This window comes from Dromaius novaehollandiae, chromosome 4 (genome assembly GCF_036370855.1).
Source record: "Dromaius novaehollandiae isolate bDroNov1 chromosome 4, bDroNov1.hap1, whole genome shotgun sequence".
NCBI lineage: Eukaryota > Metazoa > Chordata > Aves > Casuariiformes > Dromaiidae > Dromaius > Dromaius novaehollandiae.
The window spans coordinates 24,645,306-24,661,037 of NC_088101.1; the positions used below are offsets into that span (position 1 = coordinate 24,645,306).

General features: G+C 37.8%; 1 long non-coding RNA gene across 1 annotated transcript in view; it reads right to left on the minus strand.

Annotated features, from left to right (window-relative positions):
* The window catches only part of LOC112980874 (uncharacterized), a 42,013-nt gene extending 32,368 nt beyond the window's left edge, over positions 1–9,645 (minus strand). Inside the window, exons 1-3 of the long non-coding RNA XR_003258539.2 lie at positions 8,378–9,645; positions 4,109–4,287; positions 3,263–3,431 (exon numbers count right to left, since the gene is read on the minus strand). This is a non-coding gene — a long non-coding RNA (uncharacterized LOC112980874). The remainder of the gene's footprint in view (positions 1–3,262; positions 3,432–4,108; positions 4,288–8,377) is intronic.
* Between the last annotated feature and the right edge of the window lie 6,087 nt (positions 9,646–15,732).

Genomic DNA, 15,732 nt, shown 5'->3' on the forward strand with positions numbered 1-15,732 from the left:
TGGCATTGGCTGTGTTAAGCTGAGCCAAATGGGCTGGCAGCGGCACTGTCTGCGCGCTGTGCTCCTTAGGCAAGCAGGCTTCTAACTCGCTGTTCTTTAAGCGGCATTAAGTCACTGGCCTTCCTTAAGGGTTTAATATTCATTTGACTTAAAAAAACACAGCAACTGATACCCATATGCATAATGTAAAATAACTGCAGTATCTGCAACCATCAAAACAAAGATAAACAAAGTTGTTTGCCTTTACTGCTTTTATATAACTGCATATAACTAAGATTAATAACAACCGCTAACATTTTCCTCCTTGCAACTCCAGGCCAGTATTATGCTACTAACTAGATTTCAAAACAGAAGAAGATGAAAGTGATAAATTAAAAACAGCGTCTAATCTTTGCATATTTAGCTTTCCATTACAGAAGGCCCTTTATATAAATAAAGACCACATGGTCTGCTACTGTATTATCCTGAATTTTGTCTCACTCTAATCTCATTACCCTAACTTACATCTAACCTGTTTTGCCTTTCATGCTAAAGCCTGCCATCATCCTTTGTCATGGGACACATTTTAATGAAATACAGAGAATGGCAACACAAATTATATTCTGTTCTTACTGAAATAAACAGTATGATCTAAAGTTCATAATTTTGGGAGCTGAAGCTGTAAAAAGAAGATGATACAATTCATGAGGTAGTTTTCTAAATAATGAATAGTGAGTTGGAGGCTAGCTGCTGTTCCAAAACTCCTGAATTTTCAGAATTCAGGATCAATAAATAGCTGTATGCCTTAAGAAAATAGAAGTACTGACAAAATATATTTTCGAGCTAACAATATAGATAATGAGAGACAAAAAATAGACTGTAGTTTTGGCATGGGCCTGTATGTAGGCACTTATGTTAAAAAAAAAGCATTCAGCTTTTTCTTAGACATTCTTAATCCTTTTCCTCTTTTTTTGCATAAGGTGACAGTTTTCTGTAGATACCTATGTAGCACAAATGTAATCTGGTTTCTCTGATGTTCATTTCTATAGGGTCTAACTATTCTTGTTAAGGAGAAATTGCATTAAAGCAGGGGAATGAGGGGAAAAAAATCTCTTTGCTGATGTAAAATTAATTTGCATATTAAATATTTTGATTTCTAGAGCTTCCTCCATCCATAAGTAGCCGATCACCATTGTGTCAGATGTTCTGCATAATGTTCACAGACTAGCCCTTAGCTTTCCTCAGAAGTTCAAAAGTACCTAAGTTCCCTACTGTGCAGGCCTGACCTGACAGACTTCTCTGAGGAACTGCTGGCTAATTGCTTTTCTCTTGATCAGATTTTAAAATGGAGCTTTTCTTCTTCCAGTCTTCACCTCTACAGAAATGTGTATTGTTGCAAAAATGTCAAAAAAAAGTAAGTTGCTGCTTACGCTTACTTTGCCCTTTCTTAACACAACAGGAAATGGCAGTCCATCAGAAAGGGGAGAGGGGTTAAAGCATCTTATTTCTAGTTTTCACTGGTCTTGGATCAACCTATGTGTCATTTTAGATCTTCCTGATATGTCTGCTTATTTCAGTGGAATCACAGCAATGTGCAGTTAGAATAAAGCAGAGGTGAGCTAAAGCCCAGCTGTTTATATGAACTTTCAAACTGTTTGCCTCATTGGGAATTGCCTTAGCACTCTGTTCACTGTACCATCTGATGTCAGAGTAGGATTTGATTCAGAGGACATTTAAAGGTTGTGGAACAATTCAGACCTGTCCAGATAATCATTTAACATGTGCAAGGTGAAAATGTTAAGTTTGCATACTTGTGCAATATGCTGTTGGCCTAGAAAGGGCTCTTTTACATTTGGATGTCCCTCATCACATCCTCTTTTTTTTTTTCTGATGGGAAATGTTATCTGCAGCAAGTTTTGGCATTTTACTCAGAGAAACCCCAGGAGCTCTACAGATTATTTTCAGTCTTGAAATGCGTGACTCTCTTGCCTTGCCCATACAGGTCAATTTTAAGACGTTTGTACACTATATTCCACACATTCCAGAAATACTGGCCTTACTGGACATCATTTCTTCATTTGCTGCAAATCCAATGTATCTTAGAAACACTGGCCTAACTGCCCATGTGTAACACAGTGAATTAGAGGCATATTTCTGTCCAGGAAATCCCAAATGGAAATACGCTCGTCCTAAGTATAGATGGAAGAGGAGGAGAAAGTGACTGTTTCTCATCCTGATGTTCAGGCATCAGTGATGCAAAACCTGCCAGCCACAGTGCCTAAATGCAGTAATGCTGTTCGCGCACCTACTCATGGGAAGGCATGCTTACTTTACACGAAGCAATCTCATAACAATTGTCTTTCTAGCAAAAGCCATTAGGTAATATCCGGGATATTCAGTTTTATCCTTGCTGTAACTCAAAGGTGCCAATTTCCAACTGACCAGCTTCTCCAAAATGTATGTTTAGGCCCAAAGACTGCCCGTAATCCATACTGTAAACCAGCTGAGTGCCTGCTCAAAGCCTATATTTCTCACTGATTTCAGACAGACTGGAGTATGGCCCTGCTGGAGGTTGCTCCTGCACAGCTCATCAGCAATAGCTGCTCCATCTCACAGCGAGGGACGGGCCCTCCCTGGAGAAGGTGTGGGACCCTTTTATGTGTCAATACAAGACAGTATTTATTTCACACCCACAACGTTGATAAATGCAACCTGCTTAGAGCAATGTCATTTTTATAGTGATGTTTCCAACCTGGATGCTGGGTAAATCAGACAGCATATCCCCAGCTTTAAAGAAATAATTACTTACATCTAAACCTTTACTGTTATCACGGCCATGAACAAGACAATTTGAAAACACAAATATTGTTTGGAAAACATTGTACCAAGTATCTAGAGCTTAACAATCTGATCCAATAAGTACCAAGTGGTTCGATTTTTAAGTATAAAAATTTTTCATCTGGTAACAGCAATATAAATCTGGAAAACTGAGGATGTGGGAATCACAATATGCTTGGCTACCTTCACATCACATCACACCCTGTAGCTCCTCCAGAGAGGGGAGCACTTTACATAACTACATTATCTCATCTAATCTGAGGTGTTGCCTGCTCAAATGGTATTTTGGTTTGGCCCATGACCTTTCAAATATTTGAAGGTGAGGGCAAATACCTCAGGGATAAACAAAAGTCTCTTGAAAGACAATATATTTATTTCTTTACTACAAGCTAAATTAAATGATCCTTTTATCTTTACAGCTTACATTTTCTTCTACTGTACTTACTTGGATTTTTGCTCTTTGATTTTTGCCATTCTTGGCACATTTAACTTTCACTATTTTAATCCTCTGTCTCTTCCAGGCTGCTTCTGGTTCAGCTCACTTAACAGTTAGAATTAAGCATCCTTTTCCAGTTAGCATCATTCTTAATTGTCACGGGAGGATGAATTCACACCTGTAAACAAGCAGGGATTTGTTTGCCATGGCCAAGAGGAACACTCACCTGTGTATACGTTTCCAAGTGTCAGCTGATAGTTGATAAGGCTTTGTTTTCACAGAGCTCACAGCTCACTTGCAGTACAACATTTGGGAAGCTGGGAGCCTGTCTTAATGATCATTGCTCATGCACATGGTTGCCGGAAAATCATTCATGAATATTGAATCCAATTATTATGAACAGGTGCAACCAAGTAACTACATTTCATGCTCACTGAGATATCACAAACACTTAAATTTGATAAAGTTAATACACAAATATACACTCTGGTACACAACAATAACTTCATGTGCATTCATGAGAATGCAAATACAGTGATCATGAGTCTCAGTTTTGAGGTTGTGATCAAGATTCATTTTCAGTAATTTCAAACAATTATTTCACCTCATTGCTTAATTCTTTCTACAGCTGGGAATCCAATAAAGGAAGAAAGTACATAGTTCCTTGTAATCCCTTTCTTGCTAAAACTGAGACTTGTTTAGGTCTCTGGGAGAAAGAAAGGAAGAGAATGGTTCCTTTCAAAAATCTTGCAAAACAGTATTGTTCTGCACTTTCTAATTGAAAAAAGCATTTTAGAAGGACCAGGTCCCAAGTTCCCTATAGAGCTAGGCCAAAATTCAAACATGCGCACTTACCTGAGCGTGTTTGGGTCTAGCTACTTGATCTTTACAGACAGCTGTGTTTCCTGGCGTATAGAAATGGTCAACAGCTTCTTGGCTGCGAAAGGCAACCCACAGGAATCAGCCACCACCTGCGTCAGGTTGTGCTCATCAGCAGCTTCATAACTTATAGCTTTAAATATTTTCCATCATTGCTAAAATCAGAAGTCCAGAATGAGAGACTAAGACACTAGCAAGCCTTTTTCTAATTTTCAGCCCAAATTGTTTTATAGCTAGTTGTTCATTTGCCAAGGTTGTCTTTCATCTTGTATACTTCTTTCTACAACATATGTACCAAAAAAAAAAAAAAAAAAAAAAAAAAAAAAGCATAGCCCTTTTTAGCCTTCCTCTACTGAGCTAAACAAGCCAAGTTTTGAATGTCTTTTAGTATGACGGACTTTCTTGTCTACTTAAAATCCTAGTAGCTCTTCCCAGCAAATATTCTAGTTTGAAGTAATCTTTCCTGGACAAGGGTGACCTGACCAGACTGTTGTTCAGCGCCATTAATGCTTTTTGATGCAGAAGCACAAATGGTGAGTTGCATCTACTGCTCTGCTGTGATTGCACATTGCCTTCATGAGGGAAAGCTGTCTTTATGGAAATTGGGCTCATTATTTTTATGCTTCATAGTTTCTACTGAAATTATTTTGACCAGAAATAAGAGTGTTCAGCATCACTGAGCAGAAAGGAAATGTTCAGCAATCCTGACGTTGTAGAAACTGCAGTTGTTGCTGACCTGTGGCCTGAGGTGAAAGTTATAGTAACAGCAATAATAAAACAACAATACTAATAGACACTAATAATATTAGAAAGTGCTTCTTTCTATGTTTAGGGAAAATCTATATAGTCAATTTTTGAGTTCCATCCTCAGTACTCACTCAGTTTCTATATGTAATAATTCCTTATACATTCCTCAGAAGGCATCTTCATCAGTTCAGTCTTTTAACTTTTGGGCACTATTCTACCTCATTATTTCCAAGGTGAGAGCAGGGAAGTTTGCAACTGGCCATCAGTGAGCTCCACTCACAATCGCTCTTACTCCTTTCACTTGTTTTACCAGCCGGGTTTTGGGGGGGCAGGGGGGAACTGAAGCGTTGTATGACCTATACAAGGACTGAGAGTGGCCCGAAGAGACCTGTTTTTGATGAGTTCTGGTTATGTAAAACCAAAGTTAATTACGGTTTTCTCCAAACATCAAAAATTAAAAAAAAAGGGACAGAAGCTTAAGCCAATTTAAGCAGATTAAGGTTTGCTCTTCAAGGTTTTGGTTTTGACATGCATCTAAGCAGTATGGAAACGCAGACTACGAATACTTGCAAGTGAATACACAGAATAGTACTTTGAGGCTGATCTCATTCCCACATCAGAATCACCCCCTATTTTGTAATTGCCTTAAACAAGGACAGGAACTCACTTTAGAGGCTCAGTACTGTCTAATTAGGCGACTTGGAGTTCAACTGTTTGCCTTTCTAATATTTAGTGGGCATCTGCTGGATGGCTGTAAGATCACACCTTTTAAACTAAACTTAGTGGAATTGCTCAGAAGATGTTGTGTCTAATTTTACATTTTTATCATCTTTCCTACTGAACATAGCGCTATTACCCATATGTCATGTGCTTATTGTTCTGGAATAATGCAGACCAGAGGACTGACTCCCCACTGTGGTACTTCATATTTATGCTGCTGTAATATGATGTTACATCCATTTAAAACTGGAGTAGTACAGTGGTGAATGAGGCTATCCATACGTTACTGCAGCCTTCAACACATCTTTTTTATAAATAAAGAAAAGCCAACTCACAGATGGCTTTTACACTATAATTAATTATCATGGCATCACTGTAGTGTCATCTTAACATAATAAAAGTGAATCTATAAATTGTATTCAGCATTTTTACAGCATTTACAATGACTGTTTTTGCAGCAGAAGGATACAGCTCTGACAGTAACGCTTTTTTGAACTATATTCAGGAAGAATCATTTCAAGTTACTCTTGAATATTATTTATGTAGTGGCATAGCTAATCTTTTCTACATATCATTTTAAAATTGATCCTATAGGGAGTTAATTACTTTTACTTTTTTTTTTTTTCATCTTGCATTTTCTTTCTTAACTTTAAAATCAAATGTGTTTTGGACAGTATCATGTAAGTACATCATTCCTGAGCTGTCCTGAACTATGAACAGCCTAAAGCATAAGGCACTCCCAAGACCAGCACCATGTTGTCTTTGGAGGTGACCCAAATCCAGTTTGATAGAAAAATACTGTCTGCCCTTTTGCAGCCAATTTTAAGACTATTTCTGAAGAACAGGGTAGACTTACCCAGTATATTTAGAAAATGTATCATTGAATGTGTAGGCATTTTCTTTAGCATTTCATAGTGCTTCCATTTTTTTTTTCTCTTTGCTGAAAAGCAATGGGCACATTTCAAATTGAACACATGCTTCATCATTTTTCTGAGTCAGGGCAAGAGTATACCAAGTGTGGATGCAATTTTAGAACATCATTGCTGTTTCTAGAACCTCTAAAAGCATGTTGAAATTTTGAGACAAATCGCTTTTGATTTGCGTTTGATTCTTCCCACTCTTGTTCCCAGTCATAGGCGGAGATCCTGCTGAGATGCGGTTTGCGCCTCAGATTCTTCCAAAAATTTAAGTGAAAAAGACAGGTAATGTCAGGATCGGGAAAGGGAGAGGGATGGCCTATCAATTAGCTTATTTTAAAAGCTTAAACAAAATTGGCATCACATTTCATTCTGAAACTGGCAAAGGGTGAGCAGGCTCCCAGCTTCTTTTGGTCACTGAGGATCACAGCTGTTAATGCTGGAAGTTACACAGTCATCCTGGAGTGAGGATAGCTTTTAAGAATGTGTATGTAAAATGTGGTTGGTTTTTTAGTGGGAAATAGTCCCACGTGATGGACTATTTCCCACTCAGCATAAAAGAAATACATTTTCATAAACAAGAGCTGTAAATTACCTAAATGTCAGCTACCATCCTAAATCAGAGTTACTGGTAGCAATAAAATGCAGCCACAAGAAACAAGGGGGAAAAAAAAAAAAGCGTAGCCATACGATTGGGTCTACCTCAGCCCAGTACACCCCCTCCAACAGTGGCCAGTAAGACACATCTGGGGAGTGTAAGGCTAAAACAACCCTGTTGTGATGGCTGGCCAGGGCAGTCTCCCAAGCCTCAGGCATCTTTTTATTAGAAATTTACTGGGCCACAGCAGCAATTTGCATTTAGTAAGTACTGATGGTCCCCCGCACCTCCCCCCCATGAATACATCCGATTGCTGTTTGAATCCATGCCAAACTTCTTGGCAGCAGTATGTGGTGGCATGTTCTAGGGGTTAACTGCCTCTTGTTTTTTAACCTGTCACATAGTAATTTCAGCTGATGACCCTTATTTCTTATACTGTGGAAAATGGTAAACTGTTTTTCCTGGACAGATGTTCCTAATCAAGAGTCCCAGTCCATTTAGTTCTCCTGGTTCCTTAGCCTGATCATCCTTGGTTTCAATCTTTGTAGCTGTATGAGTTTTACTATATAGAGCACACTAAATTAACCTGCATTGCCACTACAGACATCTACAAAATACACCGAGTTTGTTCAGGGCTTTTCAAGCTGCTTTAAAATGCCTTTGTGTATTACTCAGATCCAGAAAGGCACATGAGAAAAATACAACTATACTTTTGCGTTCTTTGACAGTAAGGTCCTTTAAAAACTGTTCCGTTCTGGAGGGCACCTTCGCAGACTCAGCTATGCAGTCAAATTCATTGACAGAGTAATCCTAAATGACTGTGAAAACTTGGCATCTGCAGTGAGCCACCAATATTTTTCAGATATCACATTGATCGGTTTTACAGTCTGTTATAAGGGAAGCTTAAACTGAGCTTTTCACAGACTCAGAAATGCTTATGGTGAATATCCCCAATCAGTTCTGAAGAGCATTCTATCAAGTTCAGTTGATAAAGATTAGATTAACCTATTATGGATGTCATTTTTCTAAAACACCGATATTTTCATTTGTCAGTTATCACTGGTGAGAAGCAGGTTTGACCTTTAAGACAGGCATATGTAAGATGCTGTCAAAATGGATCAGAAGCTCAAATAAAATAGATGAAATACAGCACTGCCCAGACTGCTGAGTGAGAGTTCACTGATCCTTATTTGCCCCTCAGAGGACCCCTTTCTCCTAGAAACTTCAGAGGCAAACAAACAGTCAAATACCTGCTTTACTTACATATATGTTGATGAATTTTAGCATTCTTGCAAAGAAATAGGTAATAGTAAAACGATGACTGGTGTAGGCACTGCACTCTGTTCACTAGCAGAATGTAGCAAGCCCAGTTTCATATGTTTCTGTCATTTTAACCTTGGATGTCTCCAGCTTTGGGACTGCTGATTGTTGTGTGCTGTATTTAATGAGTTTGTGAAGCAGGTAAATCAACTGGAGTTCCCAGATATTCTTGCTATCCTTATATCCTGTGTTCGCAGGGATGAAAGGAACTGATTTACTTCTTTCTGAAGTTCCATCTATGAAGATATAGAGACAGTCTCAACTTTGGGTAGATTACAGATACATATTCCAACTTACGTATGATACACATCTCTTGTTCTGAATCTGGGATATTTTGTAGCAAATAAGGAATGCAGATAATGTTGAACCATTTACTTAAGGCTAAAGGGACAAATATAATTTTGCTAATTGGTGATAAAAGAGATCAGCAAATGCAGTATTACGAGAAATAAATGGTTCTCGGGTCTTTTTTTCATAATTTGGCACACCAGAGCTTCACAAGGAAATACTCTCCTGGAGTGTCTCTTACTCCTTTCTGCAATACATTATACTCCACTTTAGCAACAAGAGCAACTGACTGCATTATATTACTGAAGCATTTAATCTGCATTTTAGTATCTTTAACACCTTAACTGGCTTATAAAGCAATTCTGGAACTGGAAATAATGATAACATCAGCATTAATATGGCTAGTCCACTCTGCAGTGAGCAAGAGCAGAGTTTAAGTTAGAATTATGCTCAGGGAAGTGTAGAGATCAGGCAGCAGCAGATGACAGAGCCATATTTTTATCCTCGTCATTCCTCTCAGGCAGAGTTCTGCACAGCTGAAAATCTGACTTCAGGTTTTTAAATTATTTTCTAACAGATTTAGTAGTAAACATGTCCTGCAATATGATAAAAGAAGGCTCTGCTTTTCCATTTCCAACACTGTATTGTGTTTCGTATTCGGTTCCTTTCAGAGAATGTTGTTCCAAGATAACACATTCCTTTTCCTTCAGGTACTAAAGAAGGAAACATTGAAAGTCAGTAACTTAAAAACCACAAAAATAAACTAAAAAGTTCCTGGATGGGAGTGTCATGTTAGTTGGTATGTAAATCTTAATGAAAATCAATAGAAGCTAAACCTTATTTTTGGTCATCTTAAAAAACATGAAAACCTCTGCTTGCTACAGATATTGCAGAGTTAAATATACCTCCAGGCTTCTGTGGGTATAATTCGTTTCTCCTTGAGTTTCTTCAGGCAGATAAATAAGATTCAGTTTCTCTTCTTATGCAACACACAGCATTTGGTATTACCTCATTATGTGGTACGTGGTAAGTATATGTATTTTCAAACTGTCTTACAAAATATTTCTACAAAACTAACAGTAAGATATGAAATATCAGTGAGGGGTTATCAGTTATTTTGTATCATCCCCCATCATGACTGAATGTATTAATATAATGCCTGGCGTTGTCTATCTGAGTAATTGCATCCATCTTCTGAATTTGCTGAATGATCATTTACTCTTTCCTACTTTGGATGATGAGGTATTTTATTGATGAAGCTTCCAATGAACCGGTTCAAAGTCACACTGAAATTCAATGACAAATCTGAAAATTGAACGGCTGTCTCCCAAGCACCAAACATATGTCTTATCAGCAAGATCCTCATCTAACCAAGTATTCCTCCAAAGACAACCCTCTACCCAGGAGTAAAATATGAGTCCCAGTCCTGGAGGGGTGTCCACCTTCAACTCAGCTGTAGTTATTCATTCCTGTAATTGAATACAAAAGACATCAGGATTGATTTTCACCTGTACCCAAATTCATAGCTCCCATGAGGCTCTGAGCTATTGACGAGTAATTTCGACTTCTACCATTGCTTATGCTTCCTTAGTGAACATTATATCACAAGAGAATAACCACTCCCCATTTCCCTGCCTGTGCCAAGCATGGGAGATGTCAGAAGTACTTTCCCTAGCAGGAAATGCCCATCAAAGTGAGCACTGATTTCCCCAGGGCATCATCCAGAACTCTTAGGTCCTGGAAATTCACCCTCAATGTATTGCCATGATTAGATGAAGCTCATCAGTGCAGCACTATTCCATTTATTTAGACACAGGCAACCTTTCTTTGCCTTTTCAAATTGCTTCAGTCAGCTCACAACTCACATACCTGCAATCAAAATCTGACATCAGAGTGCACACTTAGAGCCAGAAGAATAATCTGCTCATTCCATATTTACATACCTGGATTTGTCCCATGAACTATTGTAACTGCAGTTTCACAGGCCCACTGCTTTTCTATTTTGTGAAAATTGCATTTATTTATAATTTAGAAGATGATAATCTTTTTTCCTTCCAAATCTGTACATAGAAAATATTTCTTTTGTAGGAAGGAGTGACACCAAACAAAAATCTTCTGAAGTTAAGGGGAAAAGTATTGTTAAAGTGAATAAAAAGTTTGTATCAATCTTTTTTGAATGCAAATGGTTCAAAGCTTCATCCTTTAAAACTGTGCTTTCATTTATAGCATTTATCCCGAATGCAAGAGTCATCCTTTATGAGAGTACCCCTTCCCAAAGCCTGCTTGAAAAGTTAAATGAAGTATGTACTGTCATTCGCATACAAGGCCCCAGATGCTGGGCTGCTCCTGGAACATGCTCCCTCGCTGTCAGCGGCGCAGGCTCCCTGCCAGGCCATATGCTCTCGCATTTCCCTGGGAGGGCACTGCAGCTAGGCCGCTGCCTCGCACCGCAAGGGTCTACTGTAACCAGGTGGGCCTGCAGCCAGCATTTGATGTCATTCTTTGCCACAGATGTCAGCACAGAACAGGTTAGAAATTATGTAGAGAAATTTAAGATCCCAAGATGTCAGGTTAATATTTCAGGGTTTCAGGATGCAGTACAAGGATTGTTGTTTACACTCAGTCACGCTGTCTTTTTGAATATGTATGTAAAAGAATTTGTGTGTATGCTACCAAAATCTTCAGCTCCCTACTCATGTTCCCAGCTGTCATCACACTCCATAATTTCTGGTGCTTCCAGCTGGCAGACTGCAAAAAGCAGCGCTACTGTGTTCCCTTTCAGTGCTCAGATCTTGACCCACTCGGTACTTATCCTCCACTCTTGCTATTTTGCTACCAGTGTCTATCCAGCCATACCCATTTCAATATTGCCCACAGCTTGCACACTACATACCATAGCTTTTTACCAGTTAAAACTTAAGAGTGAAGTTATTATTTTTTAATCCTAAGGCATATTCTGTTCTCAGTTAAAATATAAGCTTTGAGGCCACTACAGTCCTTTCTGTTTATCTCTTTATTAATCACTCAAAAAGATAAACATTGATAATCATCAATGTAGCTTTAAAAAGTTTCTTCCTTCAGCTTATTTCTTCAGATTTCTCATGAAAAAAGACTCCAATATAATCAATAATTCTAATTAGCTAACAGAAAATTAAGTTTTACTTTTCCTAACAGAACCTAGTATTTTCAGTAAAACATGCCCACAGTCATTTTGCTTTTCCTTCCCTTGCTCATGACTTTCCTCTTCACTTTTGCATACTGTATTCTAGCATTTCAGATTTATGCTGAAGAAAAATCCTTCTCTCCGAAGAAGATTTTCAAATCAAGTGAGTCACGGCTTTCTTTTTAATAGTGATAACAAACCCAGCTTGATGGAACAAACACCTTAAGGCACCTTTGGTACATGAAGCTCTCTCTTAAAAAAATTAGAACTCTGGAGGTTAAATACTTTGCAGGATTAACTCAGCTGAAAGAATAAGAGATATTCTGATAAGACCACATGGATGACTCAGGTCTCCACATACTGTAAGAATCAATTTTATAGGATTTCTTCAGTAGCCGATGTCCTTAGTGGTCTCTGCCTCTGAATTTTTGCTGTATCAGAACAGCTTTATTATAGGTTAATTGTTCAGAAAAGCTTGTCATATTTCACAGCAGATTTCATTTATTTCTCCTCTATGAAATGCAAGTTTTGGATTATTGTTTTAATAACATTTCTGCAGGGCTTCCAATGCTCATGCTGGACAGATTCTCATCTGCTACCTTACTGTTTCATCTCTTATCTTGCTATTCCCCTGTGTAAATAATGGATAATTCACTTAATAACACAATTTCTTTTCCTCAATGAAAAAGAAAAAAATTGTACATTGCCTATTCTGTGTGGAACTGAGGTTCCTCAACCGTTAGCAGTTTTTCCTATTGCAGCCTAAGTCTTACCTCTCCACAGAAATCAGAATGAGAGATTGCAGCCCGTACATCTTCGTTACCATTCTTAGCCTGCCCAAACACATTCCCTATCCGCTCTTCCACGTTTTTTCCCACCTATGTTGGGTGTCTTGATAAATCAGGCTCTTATTGTCAAACATACAGAAATGCTGTCTCTCATCTGAAGTGAGGTTTGTTTGGTTTTTCTTCTACTTAAACATTTCTCTTGTCTAGAGACATTTTAACTTCAGTTCTTAATTTTCCAGTAAGACAAGTTAGGCATCTAGTAGTTCACAATCATAGACAAAATAATGAATTACTTGAGAAGGGAGATTTGCAAACTTGAAGTAAATCTACTTGATGACATATGAATATGTATGAATGAGCAGTCTTGCATGTTTAACACTGAATTTCACATAAATGGTGATGACTTAAATGGAAAATAAAACTAAAAACCCACTAGCTTTATCTGTCCACTTGCTGTGCAATTTGTAAGTAAGTTCTTAAAATAGGGTGTGCTCCTCCATGAACTGATGCTGTGTATAACCAAGATTATGTATCTTCTTCATCGAGTTTTACAATATGAATATATAAATGAAATTAAACATTCAAAACCTAAGCAAAGCTTGGGTTGACTATATAAAAGCTTAGCTAGATGAGGTATCTGTGATATGAATGGATGCAAGAAAATTTGTCTTCAGTATTTTTGGACAATTTGCATTAAAAACACACATCACAAAGCCTTCATTCTCTATAATTTAAACTTTCTAAAGGTTTGGGGGATATAATAGTGCTGCACTAGGTACAGTAGGTAAGGCTTTTTGTGAATGATCAGAATCATCCAAGCACAGAACTTGTTGTAAAGGGACATCTGTTGTAAAAACAGTACAATAGGAAGCTACAGGATCATATTGGTTATGATTTTTTGCCCCAAATTGGTAAAAGAGAACAGTGCGGAAGCTCTGATAAATGTGCTTCTAACCAGTAGAAAGGAGCTTTAGAGCAGCAAGGTGGAAGCCAGCTTGCGGAGAGTGACCAGGAAATAATCTCATTCATACTTTTTAGAATGGTGAGAAAAAGGAGGGCAAACCCAAACAACTGGCCTCACCAATGCAAACTTCAGTAATCCCGAAACATTAATAGAGGAGATCTCCTAGGAGACAAATCTAGCAGCAGGGAGAATTACAGAGGTTAGGCGGTTTCCTGAAAAAATCATATCAAGAGCACAAACACAATTTAAAACTTGTGAAAACCAGACAGGAAAGCTAATGACACACGAAGTTGGCCAAAACATGAGCATGTAAGTCATGGAAAACAGCCCGTGTAACTAAGGTGAGGCTTAAAATGATAGCGTGAGTATGTATCCAAACAGCCAAAGGCACAAATTTTAAGCAATTGTAATTCTACAAGACATTATTGTTTAAAAGTATCTACAATAAAAGTAAAATGAAAAATCAGTATGGGTTCACTATAAACAGTAAAGCTATCAATAAATTATGGTGAGATGGTCAAAATATTTAATTATTTTTTTGTATCAAAATGACAGCTGAGATCAAGTTGTTAACACAGCGAAAAAGAGGAAAGATCTCCAAGATCTCAGATAAAGAAGAAACAGATTAAACAGTACTTAGACAGTTCTGATTATTTCAGATCATCAGCCTAACAGGTTGTTGGAATGTGTTGGTTGGTTTGCCTCATGAGCCTTGAAAAACCAGCTGGCAAAACTTTAGAGCTGTGGCTAGTTATCTTTGAGCCTCTGTGAAAAATGAATGGAGTGTAAAATGACTGAAAAGAGCAAAGGGGAAAAGAGGAGTTAAGGCACTCTATCAAGATTAGATGTCAAATGATCCTGCTGATCTATCCAAAGAACAGTTTCACAAACTGGAGAAATGATATGGAAAATATTGTATATGAATCAATACATATACTGCTCAGTTCTAATTTTAGGCAGTAGAGGTAAGGTGCATAAATGCAGGGTAGAGATCAACTAGCTTGATAGCAAGTCTTCAGAAAAATAGTTAATCAAAATCAGTATGTTCTACCCTGGCAAAGGCAAATGCTAGTCAGGGTATTCTACAGTGCGAATTGCAATATGTAATGAATAATCCTTCTAGTATACTCAGCATTTGTAGCATTAGCTGGAAAGAAGTCCTCTCATTTTTGGACATCCTTCTTCAAGGAAAGAAGTGGATGAATGGAGAAAGCCCAAAGAACAATCTGATGTCTGGGTGCAGACTTATGAGGATGTCTGTGTACTCAGGTCTGTATAACCTAGAGAAAAGCACTAAAAAATCTTAGAATACATAAAAAGACCACTGCAAAGAAGGAGATGATAGTCATTTTGTCATTATCTGTGGAGGGAGGGAAAAATGCAGCAAGGCAGACTGAGATTAGACGTTAAGGAAAATTTCCTAATTGTAAGGATAGTGAGGCATCAGGACTAAATAAAGAGGCTTCAGAGTCTTCTCACTAAAAGACTTTAAAAGCAAGTTAGATAAACATACGCTAGAGCTGACACAGATCCAGTTGATCCAGCCTTGGGGAACAACATAAGTCTCTTATGGAGGTCCCAGACACTTCTCATTTTTCCGTGATTCCGCTGTTGCTTCAGTTTGAAGGTGTGAAAATGAGGGAAAACAGAAACAAAGCAGCACATGCACAGCAAGGTCTCCTAATGCAGGATCATAATCCTGACGTACCTCTGGATAGCTACAAACTACAGGATTTTTAATTTTACCTACTTTTTTCCAGAAAAATATACAAGCGTTTCCTTACTAAGTCTTGCTCTGCTTAATTTTAGATATGATTTTGTTTCAGTTTGTAGAACCTCTTCTTACTTAATGTACATTATTGATCACAAATTTAATATATTAAATATGTGCATCTTAAAAATGTCTACCTAAACATTTCTTTCACTTTATCACTATCACTAAATTTAAATGAATAGAAACTTAGGAAAATCCTAATGCAAAGAAACATAGTGTTATTACCATTGAATAAATTGTTATTTTTTCAGTCAGACTGAAAAATTCTGGTCAGTGTGATAGAATCTGGCCTTTGATAAATGATTTTTACTTTAATATACT